This window comes from Emys orbicularis, chromosome 1, assembly GCF_028017835.1.
Source record: "Emys orbicularis isolate rEmyOrb1 chromosome 1, rEmyOrb1.hap1, whole genome shotgun sequence".
NCBI lineage: Eukaryota > Metazoa > Chordata > Testudines > Emydidae > Emys > Emys orbicularis.
In genome coordinates, this window is record NC_088683.1 from 344,800,738 (window position 1) to 344,822,752 (window position 22,015).

The following is a 22,015-nucleotide window of genomic DNA, read 5'->3' on the forward strand; positions in this document are numbered from 1 at the left end:
AAAAGTTCTTATTATAGGACTGTAAGGGTATTGAGGGAATACAGGACTGTGTTACAAATAGTGTATGTCTTTCAGTAGGATTTTTACCTAGTGCCAAAAACCAAAATGGGTATTGACCTACATCTCTGGTTTCAGCTCTTAGAGCTTGAAATGAATTTCCTTCATCTTGTCGTGAATTCCAGTGTGTGTCCCTTCTCCCCAAAGGATCACCAGCAGCACATGATGCCGAAGCAGCTGCAAATATGACACTTAAGACAATCTGAAATGGCAATATTAGAACAATCAGAATGGGCCATTATCCGCTCTATGCTGCAGAATTGGGTAGTGATTGTATACTGACTGGTAGTAGCCATGTTAGTCTGTATCAGCAAAAACATCAAGGAGTCCTTGTGGCATCTTAAAGACTAACACATTTATTTGGGCATAAGCTTTCGTGGGCTAAAACCCACTTCATCAGATACATGGAGTGGAACATACAGTAGGGAGGTATAATTACACAGCATATGAAAAGATGGGAGTTGCCTTACCAAGTGGGAAGTCAGTGCTAACGAGACAATTCAATTAAGGTGGAAGTGGGCTATTCTCAACAGTAGACAAGAAGGGGTGGAAATCACTTGTGTAGTGCTAATGAGGCCAATGTAAACAAGGTGGCCCATTTCAAACTGTTGACAAGAAGGTGTGAGTATCAGCAGGGGGAAATTAGTTTTTGTAGTGCCCCATCCACTCCCACCCCTACGCAGAACTAGAATTAATTTGCAAACTGGACACCATCAAATTAGGCCTGAATAAAGACTGTTCCACTCCATGCATCTGATGAAGTGGGTTTTAGCCCACGAAAGCTTATGCCCAAATAAATGTGTTAGTCTTTAAGGTGCCACAAGGACTCCGCGTTGTGTTTGTATACTGACTGTTCATGGAGGCTGTCTCTTTTCTTGCCAGATACAAGGTATAATTCCCTGTTATATCTGAATACAAATTTTGGACATAATCCTGTAAGCCCTCCGCACCAAACATACTGAGGTTTTCTAAAATCTGGTCTCAGCTCTGGTTGTCAACATCTCTTGAAAATCAGGCCCATAAAGTTAGAATAAGGTCTTGCCATTAGCATGACCTACACATTGGATATAATTGTTGTTGAAGACATATCTGATACATTGTTTTGCGATGATCCTGATGGTAGCTGTGATCCTCTTATAGTAAAAAAAAATAATATAGGCAGTCATCATTCATATTTCAGTTTTGGGTGCAGACCCATCCCTTTGAGTCAGCAATGATTCAGGTGGCCCTGCACCCCACTAAGAAGGCACAACTGTACAGCTTAGTTCTTGGATAAAAGAAACCTAAACTGGAAGGTTTTCAGGGTGACTGATTAGGTGAATGGTGGTTCATTGCCATATAGCCTTGAGTGATGCCAGGAAGAAACTGTGCACATTTTAAGAATAAGCTAATAGCTTTGAATAGAGGTGACTTACTAAAGAGGGCAGACAGCCATTGATGTCCTTATTCTTCAGGAAATAGATAAGGAAAAAAATTAAACTAGGGGAGCATGACTACATCATATGCACTGAGATGCAACTTCACCTTCAAACTGCCATATCTGCAGGTACAGTGGAGACACAAATTATCTTTCCAGGCTGCCATGGTGTGGTCATCAGTCTTTGCATGCTGTGTAGAAATGTCCTGTCCTAGCTAGAAAACAGTGAAGGAAGATGTCAACTTACGCTCGTTAAATGGAACCGAGAAGTGCTGTTTCCTGATAACACAGGAGACAGCGTATGTCATTTCCTGCAAGATTCAGGTATAACAAAAGTCCAGGTTAAGAAAAGACAAATGAAACCTTGGAGAAAGGAGAATAATCTAAATTTCGTCATCTTCATGATAAGACTAAGAGAAACTCTGATAGGAAAGAACAGAATAGGACCCTGGGCAAATTTACTCTTTCCAGATAATTTTATATAACCCATTCTCTCCAGTGAAGTTTTTCCTTCAGATTCATTGAAGTCCTTCTGATAATTAAGCAGTATGTAAACATGTCCAATTCCATTTCCCATCACATCCCACAACACTTCCTATCACATCCGTTCCCACGGACAACTCAGCTATCCTGACTGTCTCCCAGGCCTCTAATCTGTGGGTCAGCTTCAAATCAGTCTGTCATGAAGTCTCATCATTTCTTCCCTGTTTAATCCATCTTGTGCCTACTGCTAAAAATCTTATCATACATTGGTCATCTCTTGCTTTGATTACTGTATACTTCCCCCTTCAGTCTGTCTGGAACACCCCTGCTAAAATCAGCTTCCCAACCTGGAGCTCCAACTGTTGCCCACTTCTTGAGTCTCTTTCTCTGGCTTCATCTCTCCTGCTGCACCAAATGTGAGTTCCTCATGCTCTCTTTCAGTGTCCTCCATAATCTTTTCCTCACCTAGTCTCTGCTCCATTGACTCCTAATCTCTGAGTTTCTAATTCTCTTCCCCTAATGTTCTCTTTATTTCCTCACATCCCTGTCTTTGCACCTACTTTCATGCTGTTCAATACACTTGGAATAGTCATCCACTTTTCTTACAAGATTATCACTGGCCTCCTTCATATTCCTCCTTTAAAAAAAAACACCCTTGGTTCCTATAGATTCTTCTTGTTTCTTCACCAGTGTTCAATTCAGGGTATAAAAGTAATGAACTTCAATCAACAATAACAACAAGGAGTCTGGTGGCACCTTAAAGACTAACAGATTTATTTGGGCATAAGCTTTCGTGGGTAAAAACCTCACTTCTTCGGATGCCGAAGAAGTGAGGTTTTTACCCACGAAAGCTTATGCCCAAATAAATCTGTTAGTCTTTAAGGTGCCACCAGACTCCTTGGTGTTTTTGTAGATACAGACTAACACGGCTACCCCCTGATACTAATCAACAATGATAAAAATACCCAGAAATGTTATTTTCAAATAACTATTATGAAATGATAACTACACATTGTGGATTTATCATGTTCCCTCACCTTCATTGATAAAATCATTATAACATATTACTCTTCTTTATAAAATCCACAAAATTGACACCCCTTCTAGCCGAAAAACCCCATCCAACCCCCCCAACCTCCAAACAAACACTCTACCCTAAGGAGAGTTTTATCCAAGAAGAGATGTTGCAGAGAGTTCATGAAGTCTGCAAGGGTCTTTGCTATTGCTGTTGATTACTCAGATACTACAGTAATGGTGGCAGTATAAACCCGTAGATAGATAACATCAGCGCTGGACAGACCTCAGTAGGCTTGGAGGTGACACTCAGATAACAATCTATGAGTTTGGATGCTCCTCTGAGTGTTCTGTCAGGGAAGACAAAGCCTCAGGGTATGCCTGCACTTCAAGCTGGGTGTGGAATTCCCAGCTCAAGGAGACATACCCTCGCTAGCTCTGATGGAGCTAGCCTGCTAAAAATAGAGTGTAGCCGTGGCAGCAGGAAATCTCACAAGAATAAACTTTTCCATGAGATTTCAATTCATTCCTGATTACAACCATCAGAAGTCTCACGAAAATAACCCTTGTTGGACCAGGAGGTAACAAAGTTAAATTAACTTTTTCAAGCCTTCACAAAGACATGGTTTGAGTAAGACCTTTGGAAGAAGATTAAGGGTCAATCCTTCTGAATTAGTTTGTCCATCCCTTGCAAATATATAACTAAATGAAAACTTCCAGAACTCACAGACCCACAACCTTTTACTACTAAACATATCATCTGGATCATGTTGCATTGGTCTAGGCCGGGGTGGGCAAACTTTTTGGTACAAGGATTACATCGGGGTTGCGAAACTGTATGGGGGGCTGGATAGGGAAGGCTGTGCTGCCCCAAACAGCCTGGCCCCTTCCCCCTATCTGCCCCCTCCCACTTCCCGCCCCCTGACTGCCCCACTCAGAACTCCCGACCCATCCAACCCCCCCTGCTCCTTGTCCCCTGACTGCCCTGCCTCCTCCCTGGACCCCCTGCCCTTAACCGCCCTCTGGGACCCCACCCCCATCCAACCCCCCTGCTCCCTGTCCCCTGACTACCCCCCGGACCTCCTGCCCCTTATCTAACCCCCCTGCTCCCCACCCCCTTACCACACTGCTCAGAGCAGCAGGAGCTCGCAGCCCGGCCGGAGCCAGCCATGCCGCCGCACTGCCCAGCATAAGCAGAGGGCCAGAGCTCTGGCAGTGCAGTGAGCTGAGGCTGCGGGGAAGGGGGGACAGGAGGGGAGGGGCTGGGGGCTAGCCTCCCCGGCCGGGAGCTCAGGGGCTGGGCAGGATGGTCCTGCGGGCCGGATGAGGCCCGTGGGCCGTAGTTTGCCCACCTCTGGTCTAGGCTAATAAGCATAGTATGTGATATATTGATGACTGATACACCCCACGAAACATTTTCCTAGAAGCTTTTTGGTTCTTACTAATTCTCTCTACTGCAGGGATAACCCTTTATTGGAATTTTCCCCACAATATATTTCTGGGGCTGGCCCCTTAAATTTGGCTGAGCCAAGCAGCTGCCACCCTGAAGTAGTTATTTTGCAATCTCTCTTTTTTTAGCTGGTAAGTACCTGCTACGTTTTCTCTTTCTTACTGCTGAGGAGATAACACGCTCTCACCTACTGATATAAATAACATAGTTTAAATTTTTTTTAAGGTAAAAATCTTATTGCAATCAAAGAAGACAGGTAAAATCTTTTCCCAGCTAACCGCAACTTGGATAGCACTGCTAAAGAATAAAAATCCGGTTTATGAAGTTCTGTGAAGATCATGTCCTTGTATTTCTCCAGGAGAGGGGAAAAAATCAATTTCCTTTACAATATTTATTCTTGAAAATAACAATTCTAAAGCAAACTGGTAGTTTATGTGCCGCGCCAAATGGTTCTTTCCATGTCAAGTACAGCAATTTTGTCAAACTCACTTTGCTACTAACAGTCATTTCATACTGTTAAATATAAGCTGATGTAATGTACGACATAACTAGATAAAGTCTTATTCACAGGGATCAATTTGTCTTTTGGAAAAATAAAAATTCTGCCTTTGGAAGGGTTTTGGACTGTCAAAAGGAGACAGTGTTCTGGCCGGAAGATATCCCCCTGAGGCAATTCACGGTTGTCAGTGGAGGCAGGAATCACTACCTCCAGCTTATTTTAGAGTCCTAATTTGTCCAGTTGGGCTTGGGATATGGCTATGTATGTTAAGTGCTGCTGAAGTATGCCATGCCAGCATAGAAGGAGAGACTACTATTTGCTGCCCAGACATAAACCTTTTCATTTAGAATGATTCATTTTTAAATGATTTCCTTGTGTGTTATACAACCGACTTCAGTATGTGCTGTAGAAGAGCCTTATCATGCCAAGACCACTTGAGGTACTTCACACTCAAAAAGACCCATGGTTTAATAATACAGTCTGCAATGCCAAGATAACCGAATGCAAATGAAAACAAGCAAGTCCTGAGTTTTGATTTTTACGTGACCGCCTCCTTGAGCATGGAATTACACAGAGCAAGGTGCTAAGTGGCAGAAACAATAGCCACCCAATGTGGCAAGTCTCAGGGACAAATAGGCCAGTAGAGAACACTCTCAGCTCAGAGCCTGCAACAGGTGTAGTGATTCATCGATGTAAAATGAAATGTGAGCCATGTGCACTGCCATTTTGGAAGCGTGCAACCTGCTGTCTTGTGTCCTCCCGGAGAGTGTAACAATCCTGGTGATCCACCAGCAGCCCTGGGTGCCTGCCAGCTCTGCTCCCTTTGTCTGGGAGCGTAACCCCCAGGTTCCAGGGGAGAACCCTGATGAGTGTGATGTCATCAGTATAGTGCATGCCGGCTGCCTTGTTGACTGTGCTTGGGGGAACCTCCCAAAAGAGGGCTTTGGGGATCCATCCCTGCATTGATGCAGGAGGTGGTTTGTGCCTCCTCAATTCCAAGGCTGCTGGGGGCTGATTTGTGCAATTCTAAGGCAGCCCTAAGTTGAAAACTGGCTACAAGGGCTATGGTCACACACTAGGCTGACCCTTTAACGGAGCGGCGGTAAGTTCCACTTGTACTTTATCTGCCTCCCAGGTGATGAGTTTGAGGCCCAGGGTCAGGTGATAGCCCTACAGGCCACCTGATCTTTAGGAAAGAGGCAGGCAAGCAGCCCCATCCCCACAGAGACCTGCAGGAACTAGGAAGGCTCCTGTAGGAGATCCAGGGTCAGAAAGGACCTGGGAAAGCCTTGAATGAGGGGCCTCTACACTAGTCAGATGAGAAGGTTTGGGTCGAGCTACCTCCAATAAGGGACAGGAATCTTAAAAGGAAAAGGCTAAATGAAACACCAGATCGTAGGAGCAGGGTTTTCGGGAGACTATTGAGTCCAGCAAGGGGACTGAAGAACCTGTAGAGCGGGGGGAAAGACTGTCTTTGATTTATGTTGATGTTGAACTGTGATGCTTATTTTACCCCCCAGCCCCCACGGTGGGGCGATTTGTGCATGAGAGCCTATATGTGACTGTTGGGGAACCCACAGTCAGCAGACAGCAGACCTGTTGATGTCAAACTGGATAAGCTAACCCTCTCCAATTCCTATGGATGTTCTGGCTGCTGGGAAATAACTGGGATGCTGCTTGCAGCTCTGCCCTTGCCCTTCCTTCGCCATCCTGCCCAGAGTGAGCCTGTACTAGCTGCTGCTGGGCAGGAGCACAGAGTTGGTTCTGTGCATGGCACAGGAGAACTCCTTTGCTGGTGGAATTCAGGGGGCTCTTTATACCCCTGGCTCTGGCATAGCTGGCACAAAAGTGCTATGATGAATCTGGCCTCTAGTGTGATGAAAAACCCACTATCCTGGCATTTGTGGGTGGGGAGGGGAGCAGGTCACAAGCCTCTGTTCAAGTGACTTTAAGACAAGGAGGAATAGTTTGTAGCCTTTGTCTTGAGCCTACACAAAGCACTGTTGAATATACTGTAGGGGACAATGCTGTACTGGCAAGAGGATTTCCTATTAGACCTAGTAGTTCTTTGCACGTATGAAATATCTGTGGGTTTGTCACCAAAGCCCAATCCTCCTTTCTACTGAGTCCTTCTCCAACCACATCCTCTTTCCTCTAGTTTGTTTCTTTTTATGGATCAGATTGTTTCAGTAAAGCAATGTAAAAACACAGTGAGTGCTATGCTTAAGTTGATTTTATTTGGTGCCGCCTTACAGAGTGAATAAAATGTGACTCTTTTACGTGGGAAGTTGCAGTAGCTTTCTCCCTGGACAAAATCTGGCTGTTTTGTCTCATTTGCTGCAACCTGCAGCAACAGATGTTTGATAGCAAATGTACTTTGGAGACAAAGTCCAATTGCGGCCGGGGGATTATAGCAGACACATCTGGGGTGCAAGTGTAGATTTGGGAGGAACTGGTCCCACTATGGACCTCTAGGACTTAACAGGGTCTATAGAAACAATTATGTAAACACCTAGTTCAATCACCCATTTAAGTAGATACTTGTTTATAAGCTGGACACCAATCTAATTCTACAAGAAGATCATAGTAATGTAGATTCTCTTTCAGTGGGATTTAAATAAGCAAGTCTTCCATTTCAGAAGTGCACATGACTGAACTGCCAAATGTTTCTTAATAAGAGGATTATACTGGATTTGATTTTACTTAAGGATCTCTTTTATCGAAAGCAATTTTTAGCAAGCTCTTTGCTTTTGGGATACCAGTGTGAATTCAGCATGTAGTCCTAATTGACATGAGTTAATTTATCTCTTTTCAGTCCCTTATCGCGAAACCTCCATATACTGTATAATTTGATACTAATAGGAGACTCATAGAATCATAGAATATTAGGGTTGAAAGAGACCTCAGGAGGTCATCTAGTCCAATCCCCTGCTCAAAGCAGGGCCAACCACAACCAGGGCTGGCTCCAGCATTTCTGCCGCCCCAAGCAAAAAAAAAAAAAAAAAAAAAAAAGCCACGATCGCAATCGCCGGCGGCAATTGGGAAAAAAAAAAAAAAGCCGCGATCGGCAGTTCAGCGGCAGGTCCTTCGCTCCTAGAGCCGGCCCTGACACCAACTAAATCATCCCAGCCAGGGCTTTATCAAGCCGGGCCTTAAAAACCTCTAAGTATGGAGATTCCACCACCTCCCTAGGTAACCCATTCCAGTGCTTCACCACCCTCCTAGTGAAATAGTGTTTCCTAATATCCAACCTAGACCTCCCCCACTGCAACTTGAGACCATTATTCCCTGTTCTGTCATCTGCCACCACTGAGAACAGCCGAGCTCCATCCTCTTTGGAACCCCCCTTCAGGTAGTTGAAGGCTGCTATCAAATCCCCCCTCACTCTTCTCTTCTGCAAACTAAATAACCCCAGTTCCCTCAGCCTCCGTGCAGATTACAGACCTACTGCTTAGTAGGCATGTAGTCAGAGATTCACTTCTTGTCCTTAGACATGTGACACAAGTAGGTTGAGAGCAACCTCTGCAACAATAAGCTTAGTGGACTGAGGTGTGTATTTTGTGGTATGTGTTTGGGCGGGCAGGGGTGGTGTTTGTTTCAATGTTTGGCAAGCACAAAAAAAAAGCATCAGGGGAATCGATGAGTGGCAAGAAGCTGGGTCTCTTTTAAAGAAGGTCATCTGAAGCAATGTAATGAAGAAAATCAACCAAAATGAAAACTAATGATTGCCCATGCAATTGATGTGGGTGGACTGCAGTGCCTAGGACTATAACAATGTTTAAAAGGGGACTGGATAAATTCATGGTGGCTAAGTCCATAAATGGCTATTAGCCAGGATGGGTAAGAATGGTGTCCCTAGCCTCTGTTCGTCAGAGGATGGAGATGGATGGCAGGAGAGAGATCACTTGATCATTGCCTGTTAGGTTCACTCCCTCTGGGGCACCTGGCATTGGCCACTGTCGGTAGACAGATACTGGGCTAGATGGACCTTTGGTCTGACCCAGTACGGCCTTTCTTATGTTCTTATGTTCTTATGCCTATACAGCCCCCGTGGCTTCAGTGGGGCTGCCCCTGGGGCAGCAGTTAACACATGCATTGTCAGTTGTAGGATCTGACCTAAAAGCAGGGCCGCCCAGAGGGGGGGGGGGGGGGGGCAAGTGAGGCAATTTGCCCCGGGCCCACAGGGGCTCCCATGAGAATATAGTATTCTATAGTATTGAAACTTTTTTTTTTATGGAAGGGGCCCCCGAAATTGCTTTGCCCTAGGCCCCCTGAGTCCTCTGGGTGGCCCTGCCTAAAAGAGGACAAGCACCCTTGAGCTCTTCAAAGTGTTCCACGTCAAGATTGTAACTTTGCCCTATGTGGACACACAGAGGCATACTACCCAGTTTGCTTGTCTCTGCACATAGGTAGAGCAAACTCTACCAGGCTCTACTACCTCCACTCCAGGAAGATGGGTGGCAGCACCTTGGCTCCACAACCCAATAAAAATGTGGGGGAAGAACTGATTTTTTCCCCCTGGAGCAGATTGTGTCCTTGCTCCGGTCGGGAAGTGACAAGGAAAGGAATTGACTCAGTCACGATTATTTCCTTTGGCTCCTCCTGTGACGGTACAGCTATTCACTGCCCTTTACACGGGGCTTAGATGGAAAGGTACAACTGAGCCCTTAAACCTGTCTTAAATGAAAAAACTAGTGCCTAGATTCAAGCACCAGCAGCTCTGTAATATGCATTGACAGCTCTCCTTAGCTAGAGAGAGCTAATCCTTGACCTGTTAGGGCTTCATGTGCCACTGGTAACATCAGTTAAATACAGCCACCTCTGAATTTAAAAGTAGTTGTAAGGCTAATGAGGAGGAAGAATTAAAACTCAAATTAACTTTTACTAAATTCTACATTTTTTTTAACTTGGTCTGTCTGAATTTGGTATATTAGGACACACAGGTTATGCAGCTAAATGAGCAATTCCTCCCCCCCCCACCCCCAGCACACCCTTTATAAGACCTTATCTGAATCCAAACTCGATAGATTTTTATCCAAATGCAAAATCCAGTTCATCCGCAGCTGTCACTATCCACAGTTGTGGCCACTTGGAACTACAGAGACATCAGGGATAAAACGTCTGACCTTGCTCCAAGAGCTCCGTTCCATTTTGTTAGAGTTAAAGCAGAATTTGTTAGCTGCCTAGGGCATGTGGCACAGAGTTGACTGGCTTGGCTGCCGTTCAGTAGAGAGCAGTGATGCACACGCATGCTAGTCAGTTTGTTGCCACACCTTGCAAGAAGTTTCATGCCGGAGCCCTGATAGAAGATAGGAATCCTCCATGGTTCACAGAGCTATGCTGTGCATGCAGCAGCTTTCTGAGAACAGGATGAGCAGGGGCTAAGGTGAGGCAGGCAAGAGGGTATATCACTGTACCCTTCGCCTTGCAGAGGGGTTGTACGTGCAGTGGAGACTACCACAGTCATGCAGTTGTGGCATGTGAATAATTCTTACTAGGTACAGTTGGCATAGCCCATGCTAAGAGAGCGGGTCTTTGGCCCCACTATCATGGTTGGTCTGCATGACTCATGCTTCTAGTGAAGAAGATGAATATTCAAGCCCTGCTGATACCCCAGTGAGGTCAACTGAGTTAGAGTCCAAGAGCAAGACCCACATTGCTGACAGGCAGCTCCATGGTGATGCGGGACTTCAACTATCCAAATATATGTTGGGAAAATAACACAGCGGGGCACAGACTATCCAACAAATTCTTGGACTGCATTGCAGACAACTTTTTATTTCAGAAGGTTGAAAAAGCTACTAGGGGGGAAGCTGTTCTAGACTTGATTTTAACAAATAGGGAGGAACTCGTTGAGAATTTGAAAGTAGAAGGCAGCTTGGGTGAAAGTGATCATGAAATCATAGAGTTTGCAATTCTAAGGAAGGGTAGAAGGGAGAACAGCAAAATAGAGACAATGGATTTCAGGAAGGCGGATTTTGTTAAGCTAAGAGAGCTGATAGGTAAGGTCCCATGGGAATCAAGACTGAGGGGAAAAACAACTGAGGAGAGTTGGCAGTTTTTCAAAGGGACACTATTAAGGGCCCAAAAGCAAGCTATTCCGCTGGTTAGAAAAGATAGAAAATGTGGCAAAAGACCACCTTGGCTTAACCACGAGATCTTGCATGATCTAAGAAATAAAAAGGAGTCATATAAAAAATGGAAACTAAGACGTATTACAAAGGATGAATATAGGCAAACAACACAGGAATGCAGGGGCAAGATTAGAAAGGCAAAGGCACAAAATGAGCTCAAACTAGCTACGGGAATAAAGGGAAACAAGAAGACTTTTTATCAATACATTAGAAGCAAGAGGAAGACCAAAGACAGGGTAGGCCCACTGCTCAGTGAAGAGGGAGAAACAGTAACAGGAAACTTGGAAATGGCAGAGATGCTTAATGACTTCTTTGTTTCGGTCTTCACCGAGAAGTCTGAAGGAATGCCTAACATAGTGAATGCTAATGGGAAGAGGGTAGGTTTAGCAGATAAAATAAAAAAAGAACAAGTTAAAAATCACTTAGAAAAGTTAGATGCCTGCAAGTCACCAGGGCCTGATGAAATGCATCCTAGAATACTCAAGGAGCTAATAGAGGAGGTATCTGAGCCTCTAGCTATTATCTTTGGAAAATCATGGGAGACAGGAGAGATTCCAGAAGACTGGAAAAGGGCAAATATAGTGCCCATCTATAAAAAGGGAAATAAAAACAACCCAGGAAACTACAGACCAGTTAGTTTAACTTCTGTGCCAGGGAAGATAATGGAGCAAGTAATTAAGGAAAACATCTGCAAACACTTGGAAGGTGGTAAGGTGATAGGGAATAGCCAGCATAGATTTGTAAAGAACAAATCGTGTCAAACCAATCTGATAGCTTTCTTTGATAGGATAACTAGTCTTGTGGATAAGGGAGAAGCTGTGGATGTGGTATACCTAGACTTTAGTAAGGCATTTGACACGGTCTCGCATGATATTCTTATCGATAAACTAGGCAAATACAATTTAGATGGGGCTACTATAAGGTGGGTGCATAACTGGCTGGATAACCGTACTCAGAGAGTTGTTATTAATGGTTCCCAATCCTGCTGGAAAGGCATAACAAGTGGGGTTCCGCAGGGGTCTGTTTTGGGACCAGCTCTGTTCAATATCTTCATAAACGACTTAGATATTGGCATAGAAAGTACGCTTATTAAGTTTGCGGATGATACCAAACTGGGAGGGATTGCAACTGCTTTGGAGGACAGGGTCATAATTCAAAATGATCTGGACAAATTGGAGAAATGGTCTGAGGTAAACAGGATGAAGTTTAACAAAGACAAATGCAAAGTGCTCCACTTAGGAAGGAAAAATCAGTTTCACACATACAGAATGGGAAGAGACTGTCTAAGAAGGAGTACATCAGAAAGGGATCTAGGGGTTATAGTGGACCACAAGCTAAATATGAATCAACAGTGTGATGCTGTTGCAAAAAAAGCAAACGTGATTCTGGGATGTATTAACAGGTGTGTTGTGAGCAAGACGCGAGAAGTCATTCTTCCGCTCTACTCTGCTCTGGTTAGGCCTCAGCTGGAGTATTGTGTCCAGTTCTGGGCACCGCATTTCAAGAAAGATGTGGAGAAATTGGAGAGGGTCCAGAGAAGAGCAACAAGAATGATTAAAGGTCTTGAGAACATGACCTATGAAGGAAGGCTGAAAGAATTGGGTTTGTTTAGTTTGGAAAAGAGAAGACTGAGAGGGGACATGATAGCAGTTTTCAGGTATCTAAAAGGGTGTCATAAGGAGGAGGGAGAAAACTTGTTCACCTTAGCCTCTAAGGATAGAACAAGAAGCAATGGGCTTAAACTGCAGCAAGGGAGGTTTAGGTTGGACATTAGGAAAAAGTTCCTAACTGTCAGGGTGTTTAAACACTGGAATAAATTGCCTAGGGAGGTTGTGGAATCTCCATCTCTGGAGATATTTAAGAGTAGGTTAGATAAATGTCTATCAGGGATGGTCTAGACAGTATTTGGTCCTGCCATGCGGGCAGGGGACTGGACTCGATGACCTCTCGAGGTCCCTTCCAGTCCTAGAATCTATGAATCTATGGCACTAGGCTTGAAGAGGCACTTACTTAGAAGGCATTTAGATCTTGCCCATGCCATTCAAGGCCCTATCTCATCTGCTATAACAAGAGTACTCTATAAAAGAGAGAGTTACAGCAAATATCTAGAAAAACCAGAGCCCAGTAGGAATCCTGCCTTGGTTCAGTTTTCCGGTTTTGTTTTTTAAACATTGCATGCATACAGTTTTTTATTCAGCCAAGCTGTCCTCCGGACACTACCTCTAACCCTTATTTTCCTCACTGTCTCTATGTAAATAGCTAGCTAATAGGTAAGGTGCCAGTGGGTGGCACTCAAGGATGTACAGCATTGTTCCTGGGTGTTGTAGGACCACTGAAACTTCTTGTTGTAGTGCACTGCAAATGGCTTGGTTGGCACAGCTCTTAATACTGGCAAGACAGCGCACAGACCCTAGGCTAGCAACTCATGCCCTTCCTGGGGATTGGCCCTTCTGGTGCATAAAATGTCTTCCCTGAGCTTGACTGTCCCCAGGATTGCCCTCTAGAGCCACCACTAGGGTCCCTTCTAGAGAGCCACTCCCACCTCACGAGTAGCCTGGGTTTATGTAATGAGCCGCACGAGGCACTGTGAGGCAGTAGAACCACAGCAGCTTTGTGCAGCGTTCTGATGCATGCTCCCAAACTCAGCTGAGCAGAAGAGCTGTGCCACCTTCTGAATGCCCTACAACTAATAGCTACCATGCGGCTTAGCTTTCGGTCGGGGCAACTCTGTAAGACAGTAATTTTTTAATGGATCTCCACTCAAGATGACATGGTGTAGGTAGATAATGGCCCCTGACTTTAAGTTCAAGTACTCTTTAGTGGCTGACAGTGTGTGTTAGTGATTTAATGGTATATTTATCACTAGCAGCATTGTCTAATGAATGAATACTTAAGTCTCCACTAAGCTTGGAAGTGCCCTATTTTAAAACCATTAGAGCATTATTTTAATAAGGTGTTTTCTACTGCAGAGAAATTAAAGCAAACACAGTGGCCCTTTGAAGCTGGATGACTGCTTTAGGCACAACAAAAAAGCAGAATTATTAAATCAGAGAAATAGAAAGCTCAGTCTAGGTCAGAAACCATGCAGAGAAATGGAAGCTTTGATTTCTTCACCGTGCTTCTTGGTTTAGAAACATGCAGTTTATATTGCCAAGATAAGAGCTCTGACTTTTAGCACTGAAGGTGATAATCATTAATCATGCTGCCAGACCTATCTTTTTGCTCTTGCTTTCCCCTGGAGGGGCTACTGTTCATGGAGGATGAGTGTTTTGGTGGGGAAAATCCCATCACAACCAAATCAAGGTTTTTTTCCTGGAGATTTCTTAATTGTAGATAGGATGTTCCAATGGTTATGGCACTAGGTTGGGCCTTGAGAGATGAGATTCAGCTCCCTGTTCCTGTACCATCTTCTGTGTTACATGAGTCACCTAAATATCTTTCACTAGGTGCCTCTCTCTATCTGTAGGTGCCTAAATATCATTCAAAATGTTTGTCTGGGCCTCCCTTCCCCATCTGTAAAATGGGGATACTAGCACTGGCCTATCTTCCAGGGATATTGTGATGAAACATTTACAGATTGTGAGGTTCTCAGATACTACAGTAGTGGGAATTGGGAAGGGGTGGTAATGAAAGTGCCACAGATGTTTCTTCAAGTAATGCCAAAGACACCTAGATGGATAAAGCAAAGACTGGAAGGGGAGGAGAGGGAGAATCAGGGAAAATTTAAATATAAATGCATATGTCTAGTCTGTCTGAGTCTAAGAATTATGCTTATCCAATAAGGGGAAAGAAACATACCATGTGATCTATGTGTCCAATAAAAACTAACCAACACACCTTGACCTAAAATTTTGATCACTGAATACTTGCATTGAACTCTATGTGAATTACCTACAGACCAAGCATTATGGGCCTAATGCAAAGTCCATTGAAGTCAATGAAACACTTTATATTAAAAAAAAACAATGAGGAGTCTTTGTGGCACCTTAGAGACTAACAAATTTATTTGGGGATAAGCTTTTGTGGGCTAAAACCCACTTCATCAGATGCATGGAGTGAAAAATACAGTAAGCAGTATATATATTACAGCACATGAAAAGACGGGAGTTGCCTTCCCAAGTGGGGAGTCAATGCTAACGAGTCCAATTCAATTAAGGTGGAAGTGGCCTATTCTCCACAGTTGACAAGAAGGGGTGAATATCAAGAGAGGGAAAATTACTTTTGTAGTGCTAATGAGGCCAATGCAATCAAGGTGGACATCGGCCATTTCCAACAGTTGACAAGAAGGTATGAATATCAGCAGAGGGAAAATTACTTTTTTTAGTGACCCATCCACTTCCAGTCTTTATTCAGGCCTAATTTGATGGTGTCCAGTTGGAAAAGGCCGACGTCCACCTTGATTGCATTGGCCTCGTTAGCACTATAAAAGTAATTTTCCCTCTCTTGATATTCACCCCTTCTTGTCAACTGTGGAGAATAGGCCACTTCCACCTTAATTGAATTGGCCTCGTTAGCACTGACCCCTCACTTGGTAAGGCAACTCTCATCTTTTCATGTGCTGTGTATGTATATACTGCTATATATACTGAAAATCACGTGACCACATCCTGGAATTCATTGAGAAAAAAATAAATGTCCAGCTTAGAAAGGAACAAGCATATTTTAGACCAGGGGTCGGCAACATTTTAGACCAGGGGTCGGAAGCCGCAGACAGCACATCCCTCGCCCGCGCTGCTTCCCACCACCCCTATTGGCCCGGGACGGCGAACCGTGGCCAGTGGGGGCTGCGATCGACCGAACCTGCCACGTCAGCAGGTAAATAAACTGGCCCAGCCTGCCAGGGTGCTTACCCTGGCGAGCCGCATGCCAAACGTTGCCAACCCCTGTTTTAGACCATTAAGATCATGTGTAGACCATATTGTTAATCTCAGACATATTATAGAACAAAGTGTGGAGTGGCAAGCACCTCTTGTAATAAACTTTATAGATTTCCAGAAAGCTTTTGACAGTGTACCTAAAGACAGTCTTTGGAAAATTATGGCATACTATGGGACACCAGCAAAAATAATTAAAATAATCAAGTAACTAATGATAATGCTGAATATGCAGTCACAGATGATGACAGCATCAGTCAATAGTGTGCAGTGACAAACAGTGGAGTAAGGGAACGGTGTATTATGTCCCCACTATTGTTTGCACTACTCATTGACTGTCATGAGGAAAATAAACGCAGAAGGCAACCAAAGCATTTTATGGACAAATGACAAAGCACAATTGAATTATCACATTTTTGCTGATAGTATTATTGTCCTCAGTTTAACACACTGCTTAATGGAAGAAAAGACCCAGCTTTTGGCAGACACCGCAAAGCAAGCTGGCTTGTTTTTCAACAAGGGGATGACAAAGGACGATTGCTATCAATGTCCCCAAAGCAACCAGCAGATGGAAAGACACTAGAAGAAGTAAGTCATTCTTACCTACCTAGGGACTGAAATATGCAATGATGATGACACCATCCTAGAGGTGAAGCAACAAATATAAAAAGCAGCAAACAACTTTCACAAACTTGAACAGAGTTGGAAAAGTAGCATAATTGACACTTATACAAAAACTCAAATTTCTAATACTGACATCATGTCTCTCCTTTATGTAGCAGAGTCCTGGAAAACTACAACAAAAATTGATAAGATCAATTCATTCCAAAGTAAATGCCTGCAGAATATCTTCAGTGTCCATTGGACAGTTTCTCTCAACATCAGAAATTCTCAGTAGAGCAAACCAACCTAAAGCATCAAACATGGTAAGAAGATGATGATGGACATATTTAGGGCATGCTTTAAGGATGCCACCAACATGACTTCCATATCAAATGATAAAATATGGACACACCTGGGAAGAGAAAAAGCGGGCATCCTATAGAAACATTGCACAGAATAGAGAAAGAAGCCAAATCCATCAACGTGAGACTCAAAAGCCAGAACAGACCAGCACAAAACCAAAATAAATGGTGGAAACTGGTGGACACCTTATGCACATGAGGATGCAGAAGGATAAAAATAAAGAGGGAGAATCTTCAGCATGAGTCTAGGGCTCTCAGCACCTCACAGGATCAGGCCCTTTGTGAAGTTGTTATGGAAGCAACCTATGTAGGATCAATTAAGCCCCAAATAAAACATTTTCTAATATGAAAGAGTACTAAACTTTTTAAAATCTAAGCTTGATTGACACCAATTCTTTTATTTCATAATGAATCAGTGTTTTGAGGACTAAACTCGTGTCCTTTATTCATATCCAGACTAAGAAAAGCAAGACGGCTACAGTGCGGCTTTTCCTCTCATTAGTGGCTGAAAGAGTTATCTGTAAATGGATATGAGCTAATTCAATCTTCATGCTGCATTAGTCCTGAGCAGATACTATCAAGTAAGGACATTTATGTTATAGAATCTAATAACATAGCAAGGAGGCTATTACTGCACCTTCCATGGACTATTTTACTGCAGTTATTTCACATGCAACCAAGAATATTTAAAGCCACCATTTCTAGGGGGCCAGCATCACATCTCTTATTTTCATTACTGAACAGTATGACGCTACATGGCTAATACATACACAATTGCCTTTAATTTTTGACAGTGGTTCCCCACAGCTATAACTTATTACAGCGTTGCCACTCACTAGAGGCAGGGATGCAACTCTCCAGTTAGTAAAAGATGGTGACTGAAACTGACAGGATTGCTATCCCTTACTCATGCCTCTAGGCCTTTTAGCAGTGGTAGTGAAAGTGAGCAGGCACATGTAAGTTTCACTCTGCTGGAGCAGCTCCAGAAGCATGTGCTGTGATGGTTTACTCCATTAATGGAATCCAAAAGACTGTACTACTCTGTAACTATAGCCGCTGGAGTCACTAGACATTGACTGACTTCCTGTGTTGTAACAGGGATATTTTGCCGTTGGAGCCGGGCTTGTGTCAGACCCTTTCTCGTGTCCCTTATTAGGCTGACGGGGTTTCATTTGAGACAGACATTTCAGATATGAGGATTGTGAAACTAAAAGTCATAATCCTCATGATACATGTGTGAAGTTTTGGGGTCCACCCAGAGCAGTAAGAGGCTCCATCACTACCTGGCCTGTAACTTCGGGGGCCTTTGTGATATGCAGCTATGTTCAATTCCTTGACACCAGTAACCAGCCCACAAGCATAAAGTTTCACCCTGGCTCTCACTAACCTAGTTTCACTCTTCAGGATGACACCAACCGCCTTTTCAGCCCCAGGTCTCCCCAAATATCTCCTTCACGAGTTCTTAAGTACCAGTTACTTGGACTGCCCCCTCTGGTTTGTCACCCCCCAAGTTACTAGCTCACTTTGGCACATACACTCCACACAGTTTATACACCAGAGACCGGCCTGGGGTAAAAATAAACAAAGTGTATTTAAAAGAAAAATCACCAACTCAAAGGTGCCATAATAACAGAAAGCAACCGTACACAAGTTACACAGAAAATAAACATAAAGGTGTAACCTTTACATGTCCAGCTGCCAAAAATAGCTCATATTTCCCAAAATAAAAAAGCTGTGGTACCAAATACACGTGTGTGTGTGCGTGCGCAGACACACACACACACACTTGTTGCACCTCTGCTATGCACCACAGAAACTGGAGAGGTGGGGCATAAAACGATGAATGATCTGCATGCTGAGACTAGGAAGATAAGTGGCAGAAAAGAAAAGAGCAGGTAAACTGCAATCACCATTAATGAAATCTATGGGATCTGAATGTCAAGCTGGGTTATTTCAGTCACTCATTTCAAGAATAAAGATTCTGCAATTGCAGTGCAGTTAAAAATTTCTGTTGATGCATGACCCAGAATAGAATCCAGAATCCTCTCTGTTAGCTATGCTGGTTTTGAGGCTCTAAAGGGAGTAAAAAGTAGTAAAAAAACCCAACCCTAATTTTCTTAGTAAAATAAGCAGATACAGTTCTCAAAATACCCAGGGATCAAGTGCTACTTTTATGGTCACTTTTTGGAGAACTACTCTTTAAAGAAAAACATACTGCCAATACCCTTCATTTAAGAGTTAGGACATATGTATGTGGGGGTGGGGGCAGGAAATCCCCAAACTGCAATGAATCAGAAGATGAGAAAGCATTTATAATTATTCTATTCATTTCAGCTGATGTATGCCTCGTTTTCTGAATGACTTCCGGCTTAAACAGTATGTGTGTAACCACAGAGTTTACTTTGGAAGTTTTGTATATTTGTATAAAATTTCAAGCATGCTATAAATGACCAAAGTTGGAAAATTCTCCCAACTCCAATTATGATCTCTTACAAGCATTTTTTAAAATTAAATATCACCATCCTTCCCAATCAGAAACCAGCAGCACTCGGGAAACTGCTGCAAAACAAATGAGTTTTGGATGTATCAGGATTCATTTCCTGGGGTGATTACACTAAAGAACCTTTGTAGGAGAAGACACAGAACACAATTCTTGGCTTTTGGGACTAGCTGACATAATAAGTGTTGCTAGGTAGAATGACATCAGACTTGGAGCAGAGAGGCAGGAGCTGCTGTTCTCATTAAAGTTGTCCAAAGAAAAACTAATAAAAGTCAGCACAAAGGCCAGACAGAAGCTACAACTCGACTTTTATAGGTTTGCAGACATAACATGTTAGCTACTGAGCATTCCTTCCTTAAGAATCTGACTGTGGTCACTAGTTACCCAAGTACACTTCAGTCATATAATGTTCTACTCTTTGCATTGTAAATACTGAGTCTTTTCTTTTCCCCTCTGATGCTGTTGCTTTGGATTACTTAGTATTGCAGAACAGTTTTCACCTCTCCATGGTCATGAAAAACATTGTATTATATGGTAAAGTGTTCTTATTTCTTTGAGGTTATTTTCAACAGCCGTTTTGCTTCCCCCCCACAGTCTCCTTTTTGCCTTCTTTATTTTCCTTGTTTTATTTAGTTTGTATAGCTTTTACTTGATGCTAAAAAGTAAAATGTAAAACAGAGCAACAGAGAAAGAAACTAAAATCATATGTATCTTTTAATGTACTGAGAGAGGAGAATTTTAAATTCACCATCTTCTCCTCCTCAGTCTAGTAGCTTATTCGTTGTGACATGGAACAGAATAATGTAGGTGTAGTTATGAGGGTCTCCGCATTTTCATTATAAACACCCTATTTTCAGGGCTTTACAAAATCTGTGATAAAAATTCACTCTGTATTGAAGCTTGGGGTATGAGGTCATTGTAACCCAGGAACAAATTGACCAACCTATTGGGCCAGATCCTCAGCTGATATAAAGCAGCATAGTCCCGTTCAAGTCAAAGGAGTTATTCCAATTTACACTAGCTGAGGATTGGGCCTATAGATTTTTATGAATATTGAAAATATTGAGGCTTTAAAAATATGCTACGTTCCATGCAACTATCTAGTGTACCTTGATATAGGGCTGTTTTGCATTCGTTATTACAGATCAAAAATTTGTCTATGATTCACACATGTTGAAATGCAAAAGTAGCTTTTATAACACTGAATTAGAACATGTATTAAGAACATTGAGAAGATTATTTTAAAGGCACATAAGTATGCTACAACAGGGGGCTTTGTGCCTTAAGGGCTAGAGTCTGGGTCCAGTGAACCCTGATTACTAAGAAGGCACTCCTGAGAAGGGATCACCTGGTTCCCCATTAAAGGGCAGCAGAAAGCAGCAGAGGGAGAGCATAGGCTTCTGGGATTGAGTAGGACCCAGAAGAGGGGATGGGGACTACAGGCAGGAAAGGCCTGGGAAGAGCCCCGATAAGATGGTAACTGTGTGGAGTTGAGGATACTTTATTTTGAACTGCTTTGTGGATTAAACCGCAACCCAAGGAGAATGGAAAAAGAACAGGCTTTTCAGGAGTAAGACAGGACTTTAGCCAGGTAGAGCTCAGAGCAGCCTGCCAAGGCAAGAAAGTGCTGCAAGAGGCAGAGTGGGGGGAGAAGAGATGCCCCAGAACTGTTTTTTTTTTCTTTTCTGTTTCATGTCAACAAGTTAGATGGTTATTACCAGACAAAAGTGTTTGAATTATTGAGGAAGTCCCCGAACAGGGAAAGTGCAGTGAGGGGCTGCTTCCCTGCTGTCCTGATGCCATGAGAAGGCCCTACATTGGCATATGAAAAGAAATAAACTGCTTGTGAAGTTAAACACCAGAGCCCATCTGAGGCAGTCTGAACTGCAGCAGATACTTATTATAACTACAGTACATCTCTGTGTTATGAGCACTATCATTCGTCACACTAAGTGATGCAACAAACCGTGCAAGGGTTTGAACGTTCAGTGGCTCTGCATTCTCTAGGCTTCCCAGTGTCCTCATGTTGTTTCAGAGTGAGCGTCCTGCCTGGGAAGGAGAGATGCAGTTGGACATGAACTCAATTAGGGGCAAAATTAAAAAAGCCAAGGCACAAAACGAGATCAAACTAGCTAGGGACATAAAAGGAAACAAGAAAACATTCTACAAATACATTAGAAGCGAGAGGAAGATCAAGGACAGAGTAGGCCCGTTACTCAATGAGGGGGGAAAGACAATAACAGAAAATGTGGAAATGGCATAGGTGTTTAATGACTTCTTTGTTTCAGTTTTCACCAAGAAGGTTGGTGGCGATTGGACATCTAACATAGTGAATGCCAGTGAAAATGAGGTAGGAACAGAGTCTAAAATAGGGAAAGAACAAGTCAAAAATTACTTAGACAAGTTAGATGTCTTCAAATCACCAGGGCCTGATGAAATGCATCCTAGAATACTCAAGGAGCTAACTGAGGAGATATCTGAGCCATTAGCAATTATCTTTGAAAAGTCATAGAAGACAGGACACATTCCAGAAGATTGGAAAATGGCAAATATAGTGCCCATCTATAAAAAGGGAAATAAGGACAACCCGGGGAATTACAGACCAGTCAGCTTAACTTCTGT